The sequence below is a fragment of the Pinus tabuliformis genome, chromosome X (genome assembly GCF_031772625.1).
Source record: "Pinus tabuliformis cultivar Carrire ecotype Pingquan chromosome X, CPIR1, whole genome shotgun sequence".
Classification (NCBI taxonomy): domain Eukaryota; kingdom Viridiplantae; phylum Streptophyta; class Pinopsida; order Pinales; family Pinaceae; genus Pinus; species Pinus tabuliformis.
Genome location: NC_142308.1, coordinates 914,560,133 through 914,585,948, shown reverse-complemented (window position 1 = coordinate 914,585,948; position 25,816 = coordinate 914,560,133).

Below are 25,816 nucleotides of genomic sequence, written 5' to 3'. Positions count from 1 at the left end.
TTGAAATGTTTTGCCTTATAACCAAAATTTTTTCAATAGAAACAATTGCCAAGAAAAATAGTTTGATACATGTGTGTGTATTATTTCCTTAATGGGATATTCCTTTCGCATAGGGACTTCTTCTCATTTCTTGAACGAACTTTGTTTTATAAATATTTATTGAGATGGGGTCCCTTAATGGCATCAACCAAACTTCTAGGTTTTTCTTCATGATGACCATTGGTGTCTTCTTGAGGATTTTTCTATATAGCCAAGACTAGATTTACCATGTGGTGCCCTTTGGAAGCTAATTATGTTGTCCAAGGTTTCGGAACTCTTCAAATTCTTGTTGGAATTGTCCACAAATCTCCCATTACCACATCTACCTCCCATTTTCCACAAATCTCTTTCTTTTCCTTTAGTTTAATGCTCAACACTTCTTTTATTCTTTTGGCTTCTTCCTTTTCAGTTTTGAGGGAGATAACTTCCTTAGATATCTTTCCACAATTTTTCTTGAGTCCATCATTTTATTCTAAGGCATTGATCAAGATTTTATCCATACTTTCTTATACTTCTTCTTATGGTTTTTATTTTTCATCAAGGAGGGGAGCCACTGTGATTCAAAAATTCCTTCTTCAGCTGTCAAACTGATCTTGAAGGCACTAGATTTGATACCAATTGTTGGAAATATTGATAAGGAGGGTAAATCAATATTTCTTACAGTTTTTATTTTATTAAGGAATTTAGACTTCTGTGATCCATAACATTGTTTAGATAATCTTCAGCAAAATCACATAACCAATCTTTTGTTGACGTGTTTCGAACCAACCAGTGTGGTTCATCGTCAGGACAAGTTGAAGAACCAATCTGGCTTAGCTTGTTTAAATAGAGTGTGCAGAGACTCCAACGGCTATATTGCCAACAGCTAATTTGACCTAATGATCTTAGTCAAACCCTTAATATTTAATTATTATTATTCTTAGAAAATAGCTAAATCAGGTAAATAATATATAAATTCATTTGTTAATTTAAATAAATGTATGTGTATATCTAAAAACAAATAATATATAATTTATTAGAAATTAGCTAAATCATGTAACTTTTATATTAAAAGAATTCATTTGTTAACTAACTGTATTCGTTTAATAATGAATAATATATAAAATCCATATTTATTATCTAAATATAATGATCATTAAATTACTAAATTATATAATAATTCCTATTTATTAAATAATCTATATTTATTATTATTCCCATATTATCTAAATACAAACAAATAGGATTACATTACTACTATTCTTATAATTTAGTTACATTAGGTAATTGTATATCTAATTTAATAATTATTTAAATCTAATGGTCCATTGGTAAACTAGATCATCTCTATTAGTTTTTTATAGATGAATATGCGAATCATTTTAATTTATTATTTAAATATAATGAAATTAAATCAATAAGTTATATATAATAATTTATATTTGTTAAATAATCTATGTTTATAATTCCAATATTATTAAAAGCAAATAAATAGTATTCTTGTTAAATCATTAAGTACCTGTTTATATCTAAATTAGATCTCATCCCAAGATTTAATAATTTATATTCATTAAGTAATCACTATTTATTCAATAATCTGTTATTCCAATAAAATTACTAAGATTAACTATGTAATTAGGTAAATATATTATTACTTATAAGGTTTAAAGAAGGGGGTCTCTACTAATTAAATATTAAAGGGAATTTTGATTCTAAAGGTATAGTAGAATTAAATATAAATGCATAAATAATTGAAATTATGGAAACAAAAATCTAATCTGATTATAATAAACCCAATAGTACCATAAACGAGATAAGGTTAATATAATAATTAGCCCGAAATTAATTGAAAACCTATTAATAACTAAACCGTGCTAATACTATAGGATGCAAGGATTAACGGGAAGAAAACACGGGAAAAAAGGGGGACCAACTGCCTAAAACAAATCTTAAGGAGAGGGAAGACAGAAACCCTAAGACCTAACACAAGGGGAAAGAGGAGGCTAGGAAGACAAGGCTGGGACCCAGCAACTGCTAATCCTCCAGCCATCATCCCTATTTTATGTCAGTTAATATTTTTATCATAATTTAATCAAAAACACATAATTAGAACAAAATATAATTTTATTAATGAAGATTGTGAGGACTCCAATCCTCTTTTACAAAAATTCAGGCTCCAACATGTACAACAAAATCTCTAACTTCTTAAATGCTCTAACTTTGAATGAGGACTCCAATCCTCTTAGGCTCCAACCTAAATAACCACTTCCAATATACTTTAAAACTTTATCGAGATGTCTCCAAGATAATTTCTAGATCTGACCAAAGTTTACTTCAAGGTGTCTTCACAAACTTTCTCAAGGATGCTTCCAAGACTACTTCAATAATTGCTTCAAATATCCTCCAAGTATGCTCTAAGGTCCACATCAAATCCTTCAAATATATTGATCCAAAATTTTCTTCAAAATATGTCTTCAAGTCTGCTTAAGGATTTTCTTCAAGTCTACTATAAAAACATCTTCAAGACTGCTACAAAAAAAACCTTCCAGTCTTACTCCAAAATATAGTCAAGATTTTTCAACAAGCTTGCTATAATAATTCTTTAAGACTTCTCCAACATCAAGAATGTGCACAAATGGACTACTTCAAATCTCTCCAAAACTTTTCAAAGATCTGGTTGAAGTATACTTAAAAAGGAGTCTGAGTTTCACTCTTATCTAAGGTTGAAAGAGATCAGGGGGGGTGAGTTATGTATCTATTACAAGACCTAAGTCCACAAAGATAGGTCAAGTTCTGGCCTTCCAAAGGTTTGAATCTGAAGTTCAAAACTTCCTCATATATTCCATAGTTGTACTGTCAAATATACACCAATAATAGGTCGAGGTCTACTACTACTTCAAGATGATTTTTTTTTGTCTTCCACAGGTTGAGACTAGGTTGATTTTGTTGCACTTCAAGGGACAAAATTTGTTCTCCAGATATGGTCATATTATTCTCCATGAATATCCACCGAATTGATAAATAAAATACCAATAACCATTACACAAGAATAGAACCAAAAAACTTGAAATTCTCCTTCAATTTTCCTTAGGGTTCATGAGGTATGAACTTATAATTATCCTTGTTACAAACCTAAACCTCTATTGCTTGTCTTGGATGAGTTGGTGGCTGAATTGGAAGAAAGCGTATTTTTATTTATACCATTCGAATCACCCAACTGAACCGACATGTCTATTGGATGGGTTCCAACTTGTTCAGGCAGGGTTGACTTGGATAGGGGACGAAATTAGTTTTCTTACTTATAAAATTCATTTCTTCTTAATGAAGAGGAGTTAAGAGGCATGAAGATACTCGTTGGAAAGGGCTTAAAGTCCTCTTTAAGCCTATTTAATTTTCTTCTTCAGCTAGACATCCTTTGACATCAATATCAATTTATTTATCAATAATTAATTTGTATCAATCACATAATTTATAATTGTGATTGTGCCAAGAGGTTCTTTCTTGCCTAGTATGGAAGAGATGTTGTAATCTCTTGTTATGTAAACATTTTGACTTGATGAAATAAAAATAATTTTAATAAGATAAAATAATATATTAAAATGCTATATATATATATATATATATATATATATATATATATAGATATATATATATATATATATATATATATAGATAGATATATATATATATATGTCAAACTAGTGTAGATCCATCTTGACTTTGAATTTATCAAACTCATAGATGGATCAAACTTCTTGAGGTGGAAACATTTTCTCACACCTTGAGAAACTTGATACCTATCAGCGCTTGATAGATCAAGAGTTAAGATGGATCTAGGTTGCTATTAATTGTAAAGAAAGGCACTCTATAGCCCATTATGGAATATATGTTGTAATGTCCCATTATGCATGTTGGAATTATAGCTAATATGGTTTCCTTGATGGAAACTTGCTTGAAAAATATGTACTTGATATCAACATGGTAAAATATGATGATCATGGAACTAATATAGCTATCAAGTATATTGATATAGATGCTACAGTGGATATGGACAGAGAAATAGAAATTCATTTACAGAAGGATGACAAAAGTGAAGTTTGAGAAAGTATACGTGGTTCCTGTGAAGAACGGTCACATACATACGTATGTCCTGTGAGAAAAAATCTCGTACATAATCTAAACCATGGAAATTTGGATGAGGGGTCATTACCATGGTATTTTCTCATAGTATTTGGAGCATAAATGGTTATTTGATCCCGTCAACAAATATTAGCAACATTACCAATGGATTTACGTAATGTACTGGATAAGGCAAAATATATACAAGGATATGGAGATCAAGGTGTTATGGGTGCAAGTAATGGATTGTTTATGTGTGATCTGATCTGGAATAGGTGTGCACTAGGAAGTAAGGAGAAGACTCAGATATGAAAGTTTTGAAGATATGTTGAAATATATGCTTGTTGCAAATGTTTAAGTAACTAACAATTATGGATTTGTGGTTATAGTGATGTTGTGATATGAATGTGTTTTCAGAAGTTTGTAGTTTTGATAATGAAATTTGCAAAATGTGAGTTGTGTTTGCAACAAAGGTTTGGTTCAATAATTTAAGATATGTACATAGGTTTTCTTCTAGATATTCACATAGATACGTGAATCTGTTTCTATTAAGTCACATGTATATTTTGAGATTTATTTGTTAGTGCATTGAGATATGTACATGGGTGTTTCACATGATAAGTGCAGATATACACAGGTCTTCTTAATAACAATCACATATGTATTTTGTGTTAAATCAGGTCATGGTTTTTAGTGCTGCATGATGATGACAATGGATGAGTTTTGTTATATTTGCTTCTCTCTGTCAATGATGTCTATATGTATCTAGCAGTATTGACTAGAGTAGTTGTGCATTGATAAATGATATGGTTGAAATGGTTTGTTGAGATTGGTTTTCTTCAGTGTTCAATTGGTTTACAGTGGTTCAGTTATTCAGATTTTGAGATTCAGTATTTCAGTTTGATATTGAGGATAATATTGGGTGTGGGATGAAGGTGGCCTATAGGTTTTGATGTTTGTTTGAGATAGCTGGATCAACCTAAAATATTATGAAAAATGGTCCATGAAGGGTGTTGAGGGGTTTGGAACCTTCAGTAAAGGAGTTGGAACATCCTTCTAGTGGTAGTTGGTAAACTTGTTCAGGGGCTAGGTGCTTCCTTCTAGTGGGAGATGGTAAATGAGATTAGGGGGTTATAGCTCTCTTTCAGTGGGTGTTGGAGAACAAGTGGAGATTGCAACTTCCTGTAGGTGGGTGCCTACATGATAGTAATAGTATTCACTAGTACAAGATGTAATTATTATTTTCTTTACCTAATAAGAAAGAAGATTGAGACAATGGAAATGATGGTTTTCTCCCACATTAGGTTTCCACCTAAAATCCCAGTGTTCTATGTGTGTTGCGAAAGTGATGTGACTTATATATTATTTATTGCATTCTTGATGGTTAATGAATTAATAATGCATTGGGTAAAGGTAACTCACTAATGAAATATATGAAAAATTACATAAACTGGATATATCTGGTTTGCACTAACTAGAGTCGCATACACACACGGGTTGCATAAAGAACAATAGCATACATAATTCAGAATACGAAATGAAAATTTAAAGTGAATTAAAAATATTGATTCACCCCCCCAGTATTTTTCCTAACAATTGGAATCAGAGCAAGTCCCTCAGAAGAAGCTTGATCGCTTAAAGGGATATCTATCAAAATGAGTAGTCAAGAGGGAGTATTTTCTTCCAAGACACCCTTGTTTAATGGAACTAACTATATATTTTGGGAAGTCATAATTAAATATTATTTGTAGGCACTAGGAGTTGAAGTATGGGAAATTGTTGAAGGTGGATATCAATACCCATCCTCCATTCCCACAGATAATGTAGGAAAGAAGCAATACGAGAACAATGCAAAGGTAGTAAATGCTATTTTGAGAAGTTTTATTGAATTTGAGTTTCTAAAAGTCATGCAGTTGAGCATGGAAAAGGAAATATGGGATAATCTTGTCCAAAGCTATGAAGGTGACACTAAGGATTTGAAGAACCTTACCCTTGAACAACTCCATGGGATGTTGACAACCTTTGAGATGAGAAAAGGGGGTACATAAAGTATTAGAGAAGCAACCTTCAAAGCCACATACAAAGGGAAAGAAAAAGAAAAGCATAAAGATACAAGCTACATTTTAGATGAGGAAGAATCGAATTTCGCGAGAAAGTTATAAGTGGGAACTCATAAATTCAAAGGTAAGCTCCCCTTTAAATATTTTCCTTATGGAATAGTAGGTTGCTATGCATCCAAATTTCCATATGAAGAAAATCATGATAAGAAAGAAAAAGGAAAGGATGTGGACAAGAAAAATACCAAAAAAAAAATTTCTACCACGAATTTTTTTTATTCTAATGAAGATAGTCAAAGCACATATGATGATCAGGAAGATTCAGATTCAAATTCTGGCTATCAAATACTTATGGCTCTTGAAGATAAATTAGCTAGTGAACCAAATAGTTGTGAAGAAGATTATTTAAGAAAACATTAAAAGAAAATGATAGACTTAGGAATGAAAACAAAATAAAGTAGTATGATCAAGAAAATAAATAGGTTAAGAATGCATTTGGAAGAAACCAATAAAAGAACAAAAGTCTTAGAAAAAAGCTTGAAGAAAAGGAAAGCCATTGTGAAAAATAAGAATCATAAGTTGTATCTCTAAGGAAAGATTATGAAAAAATCAACAAATGGGTAAATGCATATGAATCACTAGAGAAGATTATCAATGAACAACACTCTCCTCTAATCAAGACAGACATTGGATACAACCACATGGCTTCATATTCACAGTGTAATGACAAGAACAACCAACATAAGGCTTTTCAAAGGAAAACTGGATCAAGTCACACATCTAAAATAAAATCTCCTAGATCAAAGTCAAGATCAGTCCTCAGGCATAAAGGATGGTATCATAGATATTCTTTTTCTTGTAACTCATTTGGGCATAAGGTCACTGGTTGTAAGACAAGAATTTGGAATGAAATTAAAATATGGGATAAGTTCCATAAGTTCGAGCACATGATTAGAAATTGCAAGCAGATTTGGAGGAAGAAGGAACATCAGTCAAGGACGTAGGAAAGTTTATCCCTATTGCAGTCTATTGTTCTTAAAAGTATACTTCTAATAGTGATTACATAAGTGAATGTGAGGTACATAACCTCATGAAGAACAAGTGATTATTATTAGGTCCACAAGATCAATGGTGCATGATCTTGGGGGGATCTATGCATATGTATCTTGATGATGGTTCCCTAGGTTGATTTGATATTATTTTGGTGATGTGTATATTAATGACATTGCATTAATGAAGAGAATGCGAACAGGAATAAGCAGGACATGTTCAGGGGGAGTTGTGAAGAATCTATAGTTTATATTCTGTACGTGGATCTTATGAAAGATAGTCACGTGTATACGTGGTTTTTTATCTAGGCAACCTCGTATGCCTCTTAGTAATGAAAAATAAGTGGCAAAGACTCAGGGGAGCTTCTCATATGCTTCCATGAGTGATTATTGGCATTATGGTTCTCATATTGATTTATTGTAGACTATTAATGATGCCCATATGCTACTTAGGAATGGTGTTGGTTCATGTTTGATGATAAAAATTTGGCACAGATTCAAGGGGAGCATCTTATCTGCTTCTAATGGTCCATTGTTGGTATTATGGTTTTTTTAGCACTGCTTGTTGCATTATGTTTACTATGATGAGTACATATCATTACCGGTAATTTGGATGTATGGTTATTATTGTTGTTACTGCTAAAGATACATATGCTATTGTCGTTATGTTATATCAATGATGTTGTGATTGCATGTGGTGAAGTTATGGATGATGCCTATATGTTGCTTAAGTTGAATTTGGAGAAGTTGTTAATGGTGTCTTAATCCTGCTTGATACACTTGATGTTTTTTGAAGATGTTGGTTGATGATGTTGTTGATTAGCTCTATTCTACTCAATGGCTTGTGATGTTGGAGGTACTCTTTGTTTGCACATAAGTGGTTGTGTTTCAAGAGATTGATATTGCTTCTTGAGGATTGTGGCTTTTCCTATATGTGGATAGTTTGTGTTGACCTTGATGACATAAGGTCAAGGGGATGAGTTGCTGAGAAAGATTTATTGCACAATCTTATGCTTCTACTACAATTGCTTAGTAATGCTTGGAAGAATTGCATATTTGGTCACATGTTGATGATATTGGAGAGATTGACATTACACTGTCTTATCTGACATAGATTTTGGAGGATAAGTATGTTCATGCTACTACCTTATTCCAATTATTTTGTTGTTGTTAGATGTTTATGTTGCATATTCCTATATGGAGCATGGTAGTTGTCGATCAGTATCACAACCTTGATACAAATATACTTCATTGTTGAAATCCTTGTCTATGTCATGTATTTCGCTTGAAGTAAAGGTCATGAAAAGACCCATGCTATAATCATTTTAAAATTCAATCAAGTATGGGCTATTGGGGCCAAGTCATATAATGTATGAAATCCCATTCCTTTGGGACATTGATGTAAAATTTTGGTCCAATATGTAAACCCAATATGTTAGGTGATTGATGTAATCATGGGAGCATAGAGTCATTGGTGATAAGAAAGGTCATATTTTGTTGAGTCATAATGTCTTGTATATCTTCATAAGGTCCAACATATGCTCAAAGGGAGCGTGGTCAATATGTAGATTTCATGATTCATATTCAACATATTAGACTTATAGCGATGAAAACTACAGCAGAAGTACTTCATTCATCCTAGTTCATACCTTTGCACTTGATGTCAAAGGGGGAGAGGAGACTGGGTGTTTAAGAGTTGTTTGGAGAGAATACTTGGTGTTTGTAGGTGTGGTTGCAAGTGGTGTCCAAACACCACAGTGGTTTCTATCAAGTCCAAAGGGTGAGATTGTTGGCATTATGTTTAGTGTGTTTTCCTTGATGGAAACCTGATTTATAAAGATGTACTTGATGTCAACATGGTAATAATCTGATGGTCATGGAACTAATGAAACTATCATGTATATTGATATAGATGCTATAATGAAAATGGACAAAGAAATGACAATTCAATTATAGATGGATGATAAAAGTGAAGTTTGAGAAAGTATATGTGGTTCCTATGAAGTAGGGTCACATACATATGCAGGTCCTGTGAGCAAAAGTCGTGTACATAATCTGAACCATGTAATTTTGGATATCAAGGGTCAATACCATGTTGCTTTCCCATAGTAGTTAGAGTGGAAACATTTATTTGATCCCGTCAACAAATACTAAAGAGATTACCAAATGATTTACCTAAGGTATTAGCTAAGGAAAAATCTATATAAGGTGATGGAGATCAAGATGTTATGGGTACAAGTAATGGATTGTCTATGTGTGATCTGATCTAGAACAGGTGTGCACCAAGAAGCAAGGAGAAGACTCGGATCTAAAAGGTCTGAAGATATGTTGCAATATATGCTTGTTTGATGTGCTTGTTGCAATTTTTAAGTAATTAACAATCATGGATTTGTGGTTATAGTGATGTGGTGATCTGAATGTGTTTTCAAAAGTCTGTAGTTTTGATAGTGAAGTTTGCAAAATGTGAGTTGTGTTTGAAGCAAAGGTTTGATTCATTAATTTAAGATCTGTACGCAAGTTTGCTTCTGGATAGTTGCGTACATACACAAATCTGTTTCTATTAAGGCATGTGTATATTCTCAGATTTGTTTGTTAGTACATTGAGATATGTACACGGGTTTTGCACATGATAAGAGCATATATATGTAGGTCTTCTTAATAATAGTCGCATATATATTCTGTGTTAAATCTGGTCAGAGTTTGCAGTGTTGCTTGATGATGACAGTTGATGAGGTTTGTTATATTTGTTATTGAATGCTAATGATGCCTATCTATATCTGGCAGTATTGATTGGATTGGTTATGCATTGATTTTATTTGGTTGCAATGGTTGGTTGATATTTGTTTGATTCAGTATTTAGTTCGTTTACAATGCTTTAGTGATTCAAATTTTGAGATTCAATATTTTAGTTTGGTATTGAGCATAATGTTGGGTGTGGGTCCAGTGTGAAAATATGATGAAAGGTGGCCTATAGGTTTTAATGTTTGTTTGAGATAGGTGGATCTAATCTGAAATATTGTGAAACGTGTTCCACGAAGGGTGTTGAGGGTGAATCCTTTAGTAAGGGAGTTGGAACTTCCTTCGAGTGGTAGTTGGTAAACTTCTTCAAGGGGTAGGTGCTCCCTTTCGGTGGGAGTTGGTAAACAAGATCAGGGTGTTGTTGCTCCCTTCCAGTTGATGTTGGAGAACGAGTGGAGGTTGTAACATCCTACAGGTGGGTTCCTGCATGTTGGTTAGAGTCTGCACCAGTACAACATGTAATGATGATTTTATTTATATAATAAGAAAGAAGACTGAGATGACGAGAGCGGTGGTTTTCTCCCACATTAGGTTTCTACCTAAAATCCTAGTGTTCTATGTGTGTTTCTTATGTGATGTGTGACTTATCTGTTCTTGACTACCTTATTGGTGGTTAATGAATTAATAATGCATTGGGTAAAGGTAACTCACTTACGAAGGATATGAAAAATTAAGTAAACTGGATATATATGGTTTGCGCTCACCATAGTCAGGTACACATGCGGGTTGCATAAAGAATAGTAGTGTACAAATTTTAGAATATGAAATGAAAAGTTAGATTGAACTAAAAATACTAATTCACCCCCCATTACTTTTCCTAACAATGTTATGTAAATATTTTAACTCGTCCAAATTGCATTAAAAAAATTTAATTTAATTTAAAATTAATAATTAATAATTATTATAAAAAAACTTACTGTTAGCAATTTTTGGGCTCTAGGTTTTGAAAACCCGTGGTTTTAACAATGGTATTCTTAACTCTGGATTTATCAAGTGCTGAGAGAGATTAAATCTCTCGTGGTGAAAACCTTTCTTCAATTTTTGCGCTCAAAAGAGAGGTTTGCACCTTGAGATATTTGATCCTTCTCGACACTTGATAGATTTGGAATTATGATGAATCAAAAGTGGTATATAACTCAATAGTTTATAAATTTGGACATTGAATAAGACACCATGTTTTTGAAACAACATAAAATATTTAAAAATCCAGAAGAGGTTGTCGATTGTTAACATGAAATCCTTCCAAGGAGGTAGTATGGGTATAGTTAATATTATGGCCTTTTAGTATCTAAATCATATCTATTAGATTTTTGGTATCAGGGGTTTCATGCTCACATAGAGGTACTAATAACTTTTTCAAATAAAGATGGGGTCAGTTTCATGTGTTTGTATGTGGGTAAAAGTTAAGCTTTAACAAGCAGTAATTGTTATAAATATAAACATTTTAGTAAAAATGGTTTGCATCACCTTCCCCTAGCGACATAAGGAAGGGTTTCAGAGCATCTCATAGCTTTGAAATAAAGGACAAGCCACTTCAATAGCTATAAACAAGGCAAAAGCATAACCATATCAAAATATATTCTCAACCCTCGAGAATCTCCAACATGACAAATCATAATTAATCCAAAAACTAGAAAAGTACTCTTTTAGGGGCCAAACATGAAGCGAAATTCAAAAGTCGTAGCCTATTTTTTAAGTTTTAGAGGGGATTTTTTGGGTATATAATTTGCTTAAAATTTGGTAGGGATTTGTTAGAATTATAAGTTTGAGTTGTGAACTCTCCATAATTCCAGTGCTTCAAGGGATTTTTAGGGCGTTGAATCCATAGATGTAGTCAAAACCCAATTTTAAACAAAAAAGATTAACATTTGGTAAAAAAAAAAAAAAAAACAAAATCTAAATTCTAATGAAAATCTACAAAACATATAATGTTTAAACAATGTCAATTTGAAACTAGATGAACATATAAAAATTTCTAACTAGGTGAAGATGTGAAATCTAGTTATTTTTGTAACATAAAGAAGAACTATTTATCATCTAAAGCCCTTAAAATAAAAACCAACTTCAACCAAGAGAAGAATGAGGTTTCCTACTTCAATGTCCACCAAATGATGACATCAACCGTCGCAATAAATTTAATAATATAAAAATTACTAAAACCAAGTTCATTCAATAAAATTTAATAAAAGCAAGTTCACTCAATCCTACACTTCCCCAACCAGATTATTAGGAATAATCCTTTTTAATTATTATCGTGATTTTGTCATTTTTTTTTGTTTCATTTTATGTAACTAATTTTTTAGAATATATTCATATCATCATAGAAGAAATAAAAATTAGCGAAAAGAAATGTCATTTTAAAAAAGAAATATACTAGAAATTGCACCAGATGTTGCAAAGGAAACGCCGTAAGGCAGTAGCGTAAGAAGCGTAGTAGTGTAAGAAGCAGCGTAAGAAACGTAAGTAATAGTAGCATTAAACCGTTACTCTTCCATGATGACAATGAAAATCATTTAATATATAGGGATTTTTGTATAATCATTTACTATATATAGTGACTATCGTACATTTTTCTGAATTTCATTATAAATATTAATCAATCAAGAGATAGTTACACCCAATATGGAAATTATGATTCCATCATATAATTTTACATTTATAATCATTTAATATATAGTGATTGTTGTATAATTGTTTACTATATATATTGATTGTTGTATAATTTTCTAAATTTCATTATAAATGTCAATCAATCAAGAGATAGCTACAGCCAATATGGAAATTATGATTCCATCATATAATTTTACATTCATGCCCTTTTTCCACAGTTGTTTTGCCTTAGCATAAAACTTCACTTTAGATGATAGGATTTCATCCTTAAGGTCATTAAGCTTAGCATCGAACTTCACTTTAGATGATATGATTTCATCCTTAAGATCATTAAGCTCAACATTGAACTTCACTTTAGATGATATGATTTCATCCTTAAGATCATTAAGCTGAACATGTCAATCACAATCCTTTGAATAAGTTAATCCAAACCAAATATGAAGCAATAAGACCAAATAGACACCATCCTTTATATAAGCTTTGTCTCCTCTACTTGTATTTCTGTGCAAACTTTTTATAAATTTGGATTTTATATAAGCTTTGTTTCCTCTACAAAACTTGTGTCTAAAATAAAATATAAATGTCCATATAATTTTATAATATTTACAATCTACCATTATTCAATATTATATAAAATGAGCAATTTATATAAACAACCTCTCCCATTTAAAAATAATTCTACAATGAAACAAGGAATTTTTAGTTACCTTGATCAAACTTACTTTTTTAAATTTGTGAAATACAAACATGAAACATATGTTGATGACAAATTCAAAATTGAATTTAAAATAAAACCATTTTCAATATTATCCGAAATTAAATATAAATTAATTCTCAAATATAATATAATATAATATAGATATGTTAATCTATGAAGAAATTAGAAATTATTATTTTATAATATTTATGAATTAGAATAGTATTTATATTTATAGTTAATTATACAAGTGAATGATGGAAACGGGACGAGGAGGAGCTCTAGGAAGGTGATAATGGAAACTTAGGGTTTAGTGCTGGTTTATGGTTTTTCCACGTTAGACAATCATGGTGGGACAGGGTTTTCTATGTCCCTGCTCTACATCTCATGGGCGCACAGGGGTTGGACTGCGCCCAACTCCTTTAACTATGGTTTTTTAGTCATTTATGTTCCGTTTTTTTTTGGCGTTTCTAGGGTTTTTTTGGGGCAATAGTCTTACTGTTTTACTCGCCGAGGAGCTTAACAATTTCTCCATCGTCGTTTCCAGCTATTGCCATGGTTTTTTCAGGTTCCTTCTTATCCGCAGGCAGTTTATGATCTGGGTTAATTAACCTTTGCTTCCCCTAGATGGTTTTTGGTGCCCCACCGACTTTCCCTCTGGCAACTGTCACCTTGTTTCTAGTTGGTTATGGAGGCAAACATTTTCGCTGCGGTTACTTCGGAACAGATGCCGATTTGGTCTCAGACTGGAACCTCTGTAGATGATTTTCTTACCTATGAGCAAGAACTAGCTACTGAAGTGAAAGCCCTACCCCCTCTCTCATAGCAGCTCAATCCCTCCATTTCGATTGCTCCTGAACCTGCGACGATCCGTGATTTCATGGGTCCTCATCCGCCTAGGGCACCCTTCTCGTAGGTTTGGGGCAGCAGCAAGACTAACTCCTAGGTTCTTGAGCCAAGCACAGGACCACTTCCTATGGGGCATGCACTGAACAAGCCCTCGGTCGGGACCCTAATTGCATCTAACAACAGAGCATCGATTCCTTCAGCGCCTCTAGACCAGGGAACCACCCCTCAGGGAAATTTCATGGATATTGGCATCATTTCAGGGTTTTTTGACGACTTACAAGATAAAGGTCCTTTGCCGGAGAAAGAACAGGCAGCATTTGTGGACAGCCCGGAGGATAGGGCGGCGGCAGCACTGAACAAGAGATCTTTAGGGCCTTCTAAAAGGAAGAAGTGCCTACCCTCGTGCAGCAACGAGCTCTTCTTGAAACTTGCCGAAGACACACCTTTCAGTGAGGCAATGGACTCGACTGAAAAGGTTCTGGTTGGACGAGTTAGGGGCAGACACTATAGTGTTGAATGGTTGCAGAAGTGGATGATGGAGGTCTGGGGACATCACTTGTGGGAACCCCTCCGCGTCCAAACTTTTGTGAGGCGTTGGTTTGCTCTTCATTTCAAGACCATTTCCCAAACTAATTGGGTCCTCACAACTATTTGGCACATTGACCAGGCACCAGTCCTCCTTCGTAGATGGACTCCGATGTTCAACCCTGAGACTAAAAAGGCAGGGACTGGTCCGGTTTGGGTTCGGCTACCGGGTCTTCCTGTACATTTCTGGTCGGAGCAGATTTTTAGACAGATTGGGGATGCCATGGGCACGTTCATTACATATGACGAATCATACATCTCCACAGGGAAAATGGCTTATGCCAGAATCTTAGTACACTTCGACCTCTCTGGTGGAATCTCGGAATACATCAACATTCAATGGAGGGAATCGTCTCGGAGACAAATGCTGGATTATGAAGGGGTTCCCTTTAGGTGCAGGCGCTACCACAAGGTGGGGCACCTTTTCAAAGATTGCCCACTGAACAAGTGGAATAACAGGCACTCAGAGAGGAATTTGCCCCAGGTTTCGCCGGTTCAGGACGCTCTATCACAGGGAGACCCTGCCAGAGATGTTTTGCCTCGTGCCACCGATGAATTCCACCACTTTTCCACTCCTCTCTTTGGGGGCACTGGCACTTTTTCGAGTCAGGGTCAGCGCTTGGCAGAGCTAGCTAAAAAAACTTCGAGGAAGGGTGGTCGTCCGCCGCTTCGCCCACCTCCACCAGCTCCTGGTTCAGAAGTGATGGCCTCGGGTTACTCCTTTTCTTCGGGTACCTTTTCCTCTCCCTTACCCGACTCAAATTTCTTTTCTGATATTCATAATATAATATCCGAATAGTCTTTGAGTCTGGGTTCTGATGTAAATATGGAGACCCTTGTTCCTTGCAATTGCGCCATCTCCCCTCCCCTCACCGCTTTAGCCCCCACGCCCCCTGTCCTGCTTAATTCCTCCCCCCCGTTGACCTCGACCTCTTTGGTGGAGTCATCTGCCCCTCGATACCTCACCCGGTCTCGCTCAAGGCTTTTGTCTATGGACCAGGTTGGACTGGACATCCTCCACCCTCCCTCGGCTACCAAATCCTCCCGAGGTCGTCCTTCTGATCTAAAAATTGCACAAGCTCAAGCAGATGTTGACATTTCTTTGGGAAAGCAATCCACTATCACTGGGGTTCTTAGAGCAAGAACAGCCCTGCCTGAACCCCCTCCATGAAGATTCTATCCTTCAATTGTCGAGGGCTTGCTAGGCCCGAGAAAAAGCTAGCACTCTGTCGGCTCCTCTTTGCCGACTCTTTGGATATCATTTTCCTCCAGGAAACCTTGGGACTCTCCAGTGATATTGTGAGAACCCTGGAACTTTTTCTTCTAGGTTGGAGTTTCACAGGTTTGGATGCACTCGGCCATTCTAGAGGTCTGATTTTAGGCACAAATAATCGATCTATTAAAGAGATCAGCTACTGGGGTGGGGGAGGTTTTACTGGGGTCGATGTTCAATCTGCAGAGTTGGGGACCCCGTTCAGAATTGCCAATATATATGGTCCCTGCCTGAATCGCCCTGCTTTCTGGGAACACCTTCTAGATTCGGAGAAATTCTCTGCAGGCAACCTGATTGTAGGTGGGGATCTAAATTTTTCCATTGGTTTCGCCGAATCTTGGGGTCAGCAGGCCCAATCGGACCCTCTCTCAGACTACTTCTCATCTATCCCGGAACTTCACCATCTGATAGACATCCCTGTTGCGAAATTACAGGCCACTTGGAGAAATAATCGGGTGGGTGATAGTGGCCTTTGCTAGGAGGTTGGATCATTTCCTGGTAAAGGAACAGGTCATGGATTTGGGCCACAATATCAGACAATGGGTGGGTACTGGAAGGCTCTCGGATCACCTGCCAATTTACATGGAGATAAGACAAGGAAGCGACAAGCCGAAGGGTCCTTTTAAGTTCTGTACTACCTGGCTAAGGAATGTTTCTTATATCAGCATGGTCACATATTTTTGGGAATCAAACCCTCTAGGGGTTGGAAGCTCAGCTTCAACTGGTTTTATCAGTAACTTAATAGAGCTGAGGAAATTGTCTAAAAAATGGACCCATCATAAAAGACTACACAATGATCATACGTTGGAACAAATTGAGAATGACCTAGAGTTTTTTGAAAAAGCTTAGGGGGGTCTTTACAGATCTGAGGAGCACAAGAATCATATCACGTCCCTCTTCTCGGCTTATGGTAAACTCCTAAAAGAAAAAGAAGACAAATGGAGATTAAGGAGTAGGGCCATCTAGATTCAAGAAGGCGATGCTAATACTAAATTCTTTCATAAATTTTCAAATGGGAGGAAAGTTGTCAATACAATCTGGCAAATGCAAGATGATCAGGGAAGGACAGCACATTCATTCCCCCAGCTCGCTGCTCTCGCTACCTCCCATTTTAAACATGCCTACAGGGACCCATGGGAGATTAACTTAGCTGAGATTATCAGGGTTGCACAGCTCTTCCCTCGATATGTGGATCAGGAAGATGAGGAGGTTATGATTTAGGAGGTTACTCTGGGGGAACTGGAGGATACCTTAAAGGGATTCAGCAAGGACAAAAGCCCTGGACCTGATGGATGGACCATCGAATTTTACCTGGATTTTTTTTATTTGATTGGACAAGATTTGCTCAGAGTGGTGGAGGAGTTTAGGGTTTTGGGTTGGATGGAAGTTGCCATCTCATCCACTTTCATTTCTCTAATCCTGAAGGTAGACAACCGATCCACTTTTGCTGATTTTCACCCTATTTCGCTTTGTAACTGTCTGTATAAGATTATTGCTAAAATTATTGCTAACAGATTAAAGCCCTTTTTATCTAAACATATCTTGCCTGAACAATTTGCTTTCCTAAAGGATAGACAAATACATGAAGTGATTTGTACGGCTCAGGAGGTTTTACACTCTCTTCACAGCAGGAAGGGCAAAGATATGATAATGAAGATGGATTTATCTAAAGCATTTGACCGGGTGAACTAGTTATAACTGAGAATGCTGCTTACCCACCTTGGTTTCCCTTTCATTTTCATTAAATGGATTATGGGATGTATTACTAACATTCCTTTCAGTGTTTTGGTCAATGGGAGTGCATCCCCTTTCTTCTTGTTGACTCGTGGCCTTAGACAGGGGTGTCCTCTCTCCCCTCTACTATTCCTCTTAATCATGGAAGGCCTTGGTTGGTTAATTACGGAAGAGCATCAAAGAGGCGGATTTTCTGGCGTTAAGATCACAGATGATTGCACGCTCACTCACTTACTTTTCGTGGATGATGTGCTGATTTTTCTCAATGGAAGTGTGGGGGATATAACTTCGCTCAGAGATATATTTTCCTTATTTCAACAGACCACTGGTATGATCATCAATGAAGGAAAATCTTCTTTGATGGTTGTGACCTGCACTCAGCATGAAATTCATTACGCACTCCACAGATTTAATTTTACTTTGCTGGCTCTGGAGGAGGGGCTGAAATACTTGGGATATAAGCTAAAGCCGATTGGTTATAAGATTGCAGACTGGACTTGGCTCATTGCTAAGTTGGAAAAGCAGCTAAATACTTGGTACTTAAGATTCTTATCCCGTGCAAGCCACTTGACTCTCATTAAGAGTGTTCTAGAAGCAACCCCGATTTATTGGATGTCACTTGCCTGGATTCCCAGAGGTATTCTGGCAAGAATACAAAATCTTTGCTGCAGATTCTTATGGAGGGGCAAACAGCCGAGAAGAATTTTTGCTTGGGTTAAATGGGATGCCCTCACTCTTCCAAAAAAATGGGGCGGCTGGGGACTTAAAAATCTTGATGATTTCTCCTCAGCCTTGGCTGCTAAACTTGGTTGGCATTTGGTTGCTTCGGATAGCCTTTGGACTAGAGTAACCTACTCGAAATATATCGCCCCTACTCATGTTCTGGAATGGATTAGAAGACCGGCTAGGCTCTACTCAGGCATTTCAATCATCTGGAAGGTTGTCCTGAAGGCTTTGGATCCCATTCGTGCGGGCATCACCTAGAGAATAAAATCTGGGAACAAGGTTCGCATTGGTATTGACCCGTGGATTGGCTGCAGCAATATGCACAGATTACCGGCCGAACTCTTATTGTACCTAAGGGAGTAGCATATCACCCACCTTGAACACATAGCTGATGATTTTAACACCACGTTTCTTCAACAGGCTTGGAAATCTGATCTTCATCTCAACATTCCCCCTCCCTGGCAGCAGCACTGGAGAGACTACATACAAGCTCTGCTAGAGGCTCATATCAGGCTGACAGAGGGTGATGATGAGATCATCTGGGTGCTAGCAAAATTAGGGCGATACACTCTAAAGGAGGGATACACTGTTCTGGCGGAGCCGCGTAAGCCCCCCATGCTACAAAAGTGGTGGAAACACCTCTGGAAACTCAAGGCGCCTCCTAGATCAAGACTTTTAATGTGGTGCATCCTTCATAATAGAGTTCCTATGGGGGACAACCTGATGAAGCGTTCCTTCTTGGGCCCACACTGGTGTCATTTCTACAACAGGGACGGTGAATCTGCTTCCCACATCTTCCTAAATTGCCCGAACATTCGCCACTTCTGGAACCTTGTCTCATCTGTCATTCCATCCCCTTATACCTGGCTTCCGAGCACCCTGGACGCGGCCTGGAACGATTGGTATTCTTCTGTTTCTCCCACCAAATTGAGGAATCTCCCCTTATTATTCTGTTGGGCTATCTGGATTGCCCGTAATCAGCTCATTTTTCATAATTCCCCTCCCTGGTGGCCTAGCTTGGCAGCCTTGATCAAAGCAGACTTTGACCTCATCCCGGATGACCCCCCTATTACTCGTCCCCGCATCATCTCTCTAGAATTGTTTGATCCTTCCCGTCCCTGGGCTTTTTTTTACAGGGCCACAGTAGAAGTTGGGTGTGGTGGGGGGGGCTATCCTTCACCTTTCTGAGAGGCACTCCTTCAAGCTATCCATGGGTCTATGGGGGGGGAACAAATAATTTTGCTGAACTTTCAGCAGCCTATTTCATCATCCGATTTGCATCAGAGAAGAACTGCCATGCTCTACAACTGTTTGGTGACTCAATGATTGTCTGCAACTGGCTGAATAAACGTTCCTGTTGCTGGTCTTTTTCATTAAGACACATACTTGATGAAGTTTTAAGACTGATCTCCAATTTTGATTCCTTCTCATGCAATCACATCTACAGGGAGCGGAACTCAGAGGCTGACCGCCTTTCCAAAGAAGGCGCGAACAGGGGGCAAGGCATCTGGCTGATTATGCAGCTGATCGATGGAGCTAGTTACCAGTACTATCATAGACCATTTATGGACATAATGGTCTAATTTTTGGACAGTTTCTTTATCAGATTTTGTACATATTTTACTTTGCTGTTTATGTACTATTCAGAGGCCAATATGATTGGCACTATTACTTTTTTTTGGTATTATCCCCCTGCGTGGACCAGATAATACATATTTTGACTGTTTATGATACTTTCTATGAACTCCTCCTGGACTATGTTGGGTCTACTACCCAGATGTTTTTCGGTAGTAGTTTTTTATATTTTCATCTTTTGCTTCTGATCGATGAAAATATTGGAATATGCATATGCATCTACAAAATGTAATTTCTTCCATAAATGAAATTACGAATTTTTTCCATTGGAAGAAAAAAGTGAATGATGGAAATTGATATAAGTTTTATTGAAACTATCATTTTATAATATTTATAAATTGTAATATTGTTTGTATTCATAGTGAAATTTAAAATATAAAAGTGAATTAATTATATATATTTATGATCAAATATATAAGTGAATGTTGAAAATTGATATATTTTTAATTTAGTTTAATAAAAATTGTAAATTGAATTAATATGAGTGGTTCATATGGCATAATATTTGTTAAGGTTTTGTAAATGGGGTAGGAAGATGAGTGGGTTAGACTACGGGAAAAAACAATAGTTAAGGTCTCCAAAATTAAATAGTAATGAATTCTCAACTATAATATAATATAATATAGATATGTTAATCTATGAAGAAATTAGAAATTATTATTTTATAATATTTATGAATTAGAATAGTATTTATATTTATAGTTAATTATACAAGTGAATGATGGAAATTGATATATGTTTTATTGAAACTATCATTTTATAATATTTATAAATTATAATATTGTTTGTATTGATAGTGAAACATAAAATATAAAAGTGAATTAATTATATATATTTATGGTCAAATATATAAGTGAATGTTGAAAATTGATATATTTTTAATTTAGTTTAATAAAAATTGTAAATTGAATTAACATATGGTATAATATTTGTTAAGGTTTTGTAAATGGGGTAGGAAGTTAGGTGGGTTTGATTGTGGGAAAAAACAATAGTTAAGGTCTCTTGAGCTAGAGGAGTCTAAGTCTAGGAGGTGGGTGAAGGAGTGAAGGGAGATCTAATTGAATAGTTCATATTTGCAATTCTGGAACTATTAAATAAGTTATTTGTTTTTGCTACATGTATTATCTTTTTCTTTTCTTTTTTCTTCTTTTTTTTTTCATTTAGAGTTGCATTCAACATGCTCAAAATAGTTTTTCTTTTCTTTTCTAGTGAGTTGCATTCAACATGCTCAAAATAGTAAAAAACATGTCAATCACAATCCTTTGAATAAGTTAATCCAAACCAAAGATGAAGCAAGAAAACCAAATAGACACCATCCTTTATATAAGCTTTGTTTCCTCTACTTATAATTTTGTGCAAATGTTTTATAAATTTGGGTTTTATATAAGCTTTGTTTCCTCTACAAAACTTGTGTCTAAAATAAAATATAAATGTCTATATAATTTTATAATATTTACAATCTACCATTATTCAATATTATATAAAATGAGCAATTTATATAAACAACTTCTCCAATTTAAAAATAATTCTAAAATGAAATAAAGAAATTTTTAGTTACCTTGATGAATGGACATTGCCAATAATACATAGATATCCAGCGATATTCAAGCTTCTCATGCTACCACAGACTTGATTATAGAAATATTCTTGCAATATTTTGACAGTAAATAATTTTGTTATGGTAAATTGTAGAATTAATCATAGAAGATTTTTAATTCAAGAACTATATTATAGAAATATTTTTAAACTAAATAACTTTGTTATAGAAAATTGTAGAAGATTTGTAAATCTAGAATTATTAAATAAGTTATTTGTTTTTACTACATATATTATCTTTTTTTTATTTTTTTACCGTTAAAGTTGCATTCAATATGTTACATTCAACGTGCTCGGAATAGTAAAAGAACATGTCAATCACAATCTTTTGAATAAGTTAATCCGGGTTACTTTCCTGTTATTATGCCAGTGGTACAAGGCAACGATCATATATAGTTATGAGAACGAACCCACGGGAGGGGAAACTGTCCTGAGAGAAATCTCGGAAGGACAATGTGACATAACTTGGATAATTTGAATAACTTCATTTGGCTTTGGCTGCAAGTTTATGTGAATTGGGTATTAAGGTTCATGTGAACTGGGTATTAACTGGGCTTCAGGTTTGTGTGAATTGGGTATTAACTGGCAAGCGGTGCGGATAACAAATTTTGATCCCCAATATATATTCACCTCTACATACTAAAAAACCATGACTGCCAATATAATGTCATGGGAGACATTGAAATCCCAAAAAACGAATTTTCTAAGCATTTTCCATTTCTCTTCCTCATTGAACTGGTATGAACAAAAAAATTACAAGGATTAATTAAGTGGCTTTAGAGTTCCGATGCATAGAACCTGGCATCATTGTCGCAGAATATTTTTACCAGCTTTTGCCTGAGAACATGGAGGTCCCTACCTGGGAAAAACTCCATGGCCAGACATGACAACTGAGCCTCGTCCAAATGCGCGTACAAAGTCGGCAGGAACGTATGATCTAGCGTTTCCAAAATCTCCCTCTTAGTGTCTTAGTCTCAACCCTGATCATCTTATTTTGGTTCGATAACGCCTTCTTGCCCATTGCCCTGGCCACGAAATAACAGTGTGTTCCCTTCAACATGCCAAATAAATGTTGTCGATGTCCCGGTTGCCAATCTTGTGGATCATCCTGAAATTCGAGAGGTTGAGAGGCCCTTTGGCTCTGAACCTCCATTCCCATCGAGCATCATTGTAGGCCTTGTGGGGGATTTCTTGACGACTGGGGGCCGCTCATCCCATCCGCACAGTTGTCACATCTCATGTTATCGCCGCTGCTCCAGTTGACATCTGCTGAAGAACTATTTTTGCCGCTGCTCCAGTTGATGTCTGCTGGAGAACTGTGGAGATGTCACAAAATCAATGTGCGGGTATCAATAAATGGTTCAAGAAAATTTTCAGCAAAACGAATTTGTAGTTATTTGATCAGATGGTGTAAAACTTTTCAATCATCTATCATTTCATCTAATGATCTACATTTGTACACAGTGGCCGCTAGGGGAGTTCTCCTGAGAGGGAAACACCTTACGGCGTAATTATGTGAAAAATAAGGAATGTGATATTGAAAATATATTCTATCCAATTTTGAAAAGAAGATATATATATAATAAAGAAAAAAACTAGTTTAGATTTATATTAATTTTAAAAATTGCAACTTCATATTTGATTTTTCTCTCGGCTTGGAAAATCAAGGGTTAAGATGGATGTAAGTTTTTTCTTTACATATATAAGTTATCAAGCTCCCTCACTCATATTGACTAACATGAAATTGAAATGTTTTAAAGGTAATAATTTTTTTACTTTCAAATATTATAGATATAGGTATAGATGGACATGGAAATCTTGTATTTGAAATTATTTTTCTGTTATTATTATTATTTTTAAGTACCATACATTCATATATCCATCTCCCTCATATTAGGATGTAAAAATCACTTACGAGTTGTTGAGCAAGTTGGTAGTTCTTGTCATTGATGACAAATATAGTCATTGATGTTGAGTTGAGGGGAGGTTCAAAAGCACATGAGAAGTGCTTGGTTGGAGAGTTCTCTTGAAGACCTTTCCAATAGTATATGGCACTTAGCCCAAACCTCAAAGGAAATGGAACAATAATGGTTTGAAGCTCAAACAAGGTTCCAGAAGTTCATGGTTCCATCACAGGGCCCTCATTAGATTGGCATCAAACAATAATAAAACGAACACAACAGTGAGAATCAGGTAGTGGAGCAGCAAGGAACTAGTCACAATGCTTGGTCACCAAGGAGCTAGTGCAAGTACCCAAGCACTTTCAGACTTCCCGGCTCACAAGGAACTACTCATAACAAATGAGCGACGAGTGGCGAGAGATGAGAAGTGGGTGACATGGCTCTTGCTCACAACTCCTTGTCATAAGGTGCTTGGCCTAAGCACCCAAGTCCTTATCAAACTACCAGGTCTAATGATATGCACACAATAACAAAAAGTGACAAGTGGTAGGTTGACATGACGCGATAGGGAGATGATGTGGCCCAATGTGATGATGACATGTGGTGGTGACATGTATAGGATGACACATGGAACTTTGTGGTGATGCCATGTGGCAGGTGGATTTGTCCTTTTGGGTGTCCAAGTGGCCCTTTTCTTATTGACACATGGAGGTGATGTGGCATGAGGTGTGGTAGGGAGCTGACATGGCAAATGATGTGGCAAATATTTGGGATTGGAGCTAGGAAGTTGTTTTTTGAAATTTCACAGTTTTAAAATATTTCGACATATTTTCATGTTTCAGAGTTCAGAGGAAGAATACTATCAAGGCATCCAGTGGTCCAGAGGTGTACACAATGTTATTCATTAAAAAGGGATTAGATAAGTAAATTCTCTAGATACGAATTTCAACACATGTTCCATTGTGAAGCAATATGGGCATCTAATAGTTGAAGAGTGCAAGTAACTTGATACATGGAGAATGTGTCGAATGTTGAATTCGTGACTTAGCACCATTCTCATGGTAAAGTGGTCCCTATAGTAAGATTCATTCAATTGTATATGGTTCTAGCATATAATACGGTGATCTAAGAGTGCACACAACATGCACTATTACAAAGTGCTTAGATCAACATCTAATCAAGTGTTGAAACCTATGTTGAGGTTCCACATAAATCAGGTTCCAAGATTGTAGACATCTGAGCATCTAGAATTCAAGTGATGGTAAATAAATAGAGACTTGATAATTTCAATTGTTGTATTTGGTAAGTGACAGAACGTAGACACCCCCCTTTTCTAATTTTCGGATAAACAGGGGAGCCTCATGGCGATTTTCTAACCGTCATATGTAATCAACTCACATGATTAGTTTGGCACACTTGGAAAATTTGGGGGTCATTTAATCACATATGAGACCAATTCCATATCCCCCCCTTTGTTAATTGTTGGATAGAAGGGGGGGATCGCGTTGACATTTAAGTCACCGATTGAAATCAAATCATTTGTTGCACTTGTAGATGTGTTGGGTTTTTAACATTTGGGTCAATTGCTTTGCTCTAGGGCCAAGCACCTTTTGAACTTAATCTCATGGTTCAGGCTTGTGATCATGTGAACCTAGGAGCTAACCATTAAGTTTTGTGAACATATATTTGGTGCTCAAGTGCCAAAATATAGTTAAGTGACTAAAGGAAATTTTTGAAGGAAAAAATTAAAGGTGCAACATCTATAAAAGGAAATAAGACGGTGCAAGAACTTAGTTTTCCCATGAAAAATTAAGAGACATTAATAAATTAATAGTGTAAATAATAAAATAAAATTATATTACATCATCAAATTTTAGAGGGAAAAAAGAAAAGACAATTTTTTCAACTCATATTTTCAAATTTTCTCCCTATGGGTTTACTCAAATTTCGAGCGGCAATACTCGTTGAATGCAAAATTTGATTCGTCATCGAAGGAGAACCCATGTTGCATACTTTTGATTAACCCTAATACAAAAAAAAAAATGATAAATACATGAAAAACGTGATTGCAATCATGTTTTTTCATGTATTTCTCCATTTTTGTGTAGCATGGTCTATCGAAAGTATGCAACATGGGAGCTCCTTGGATGAGGAATTAAAGTTTTCAT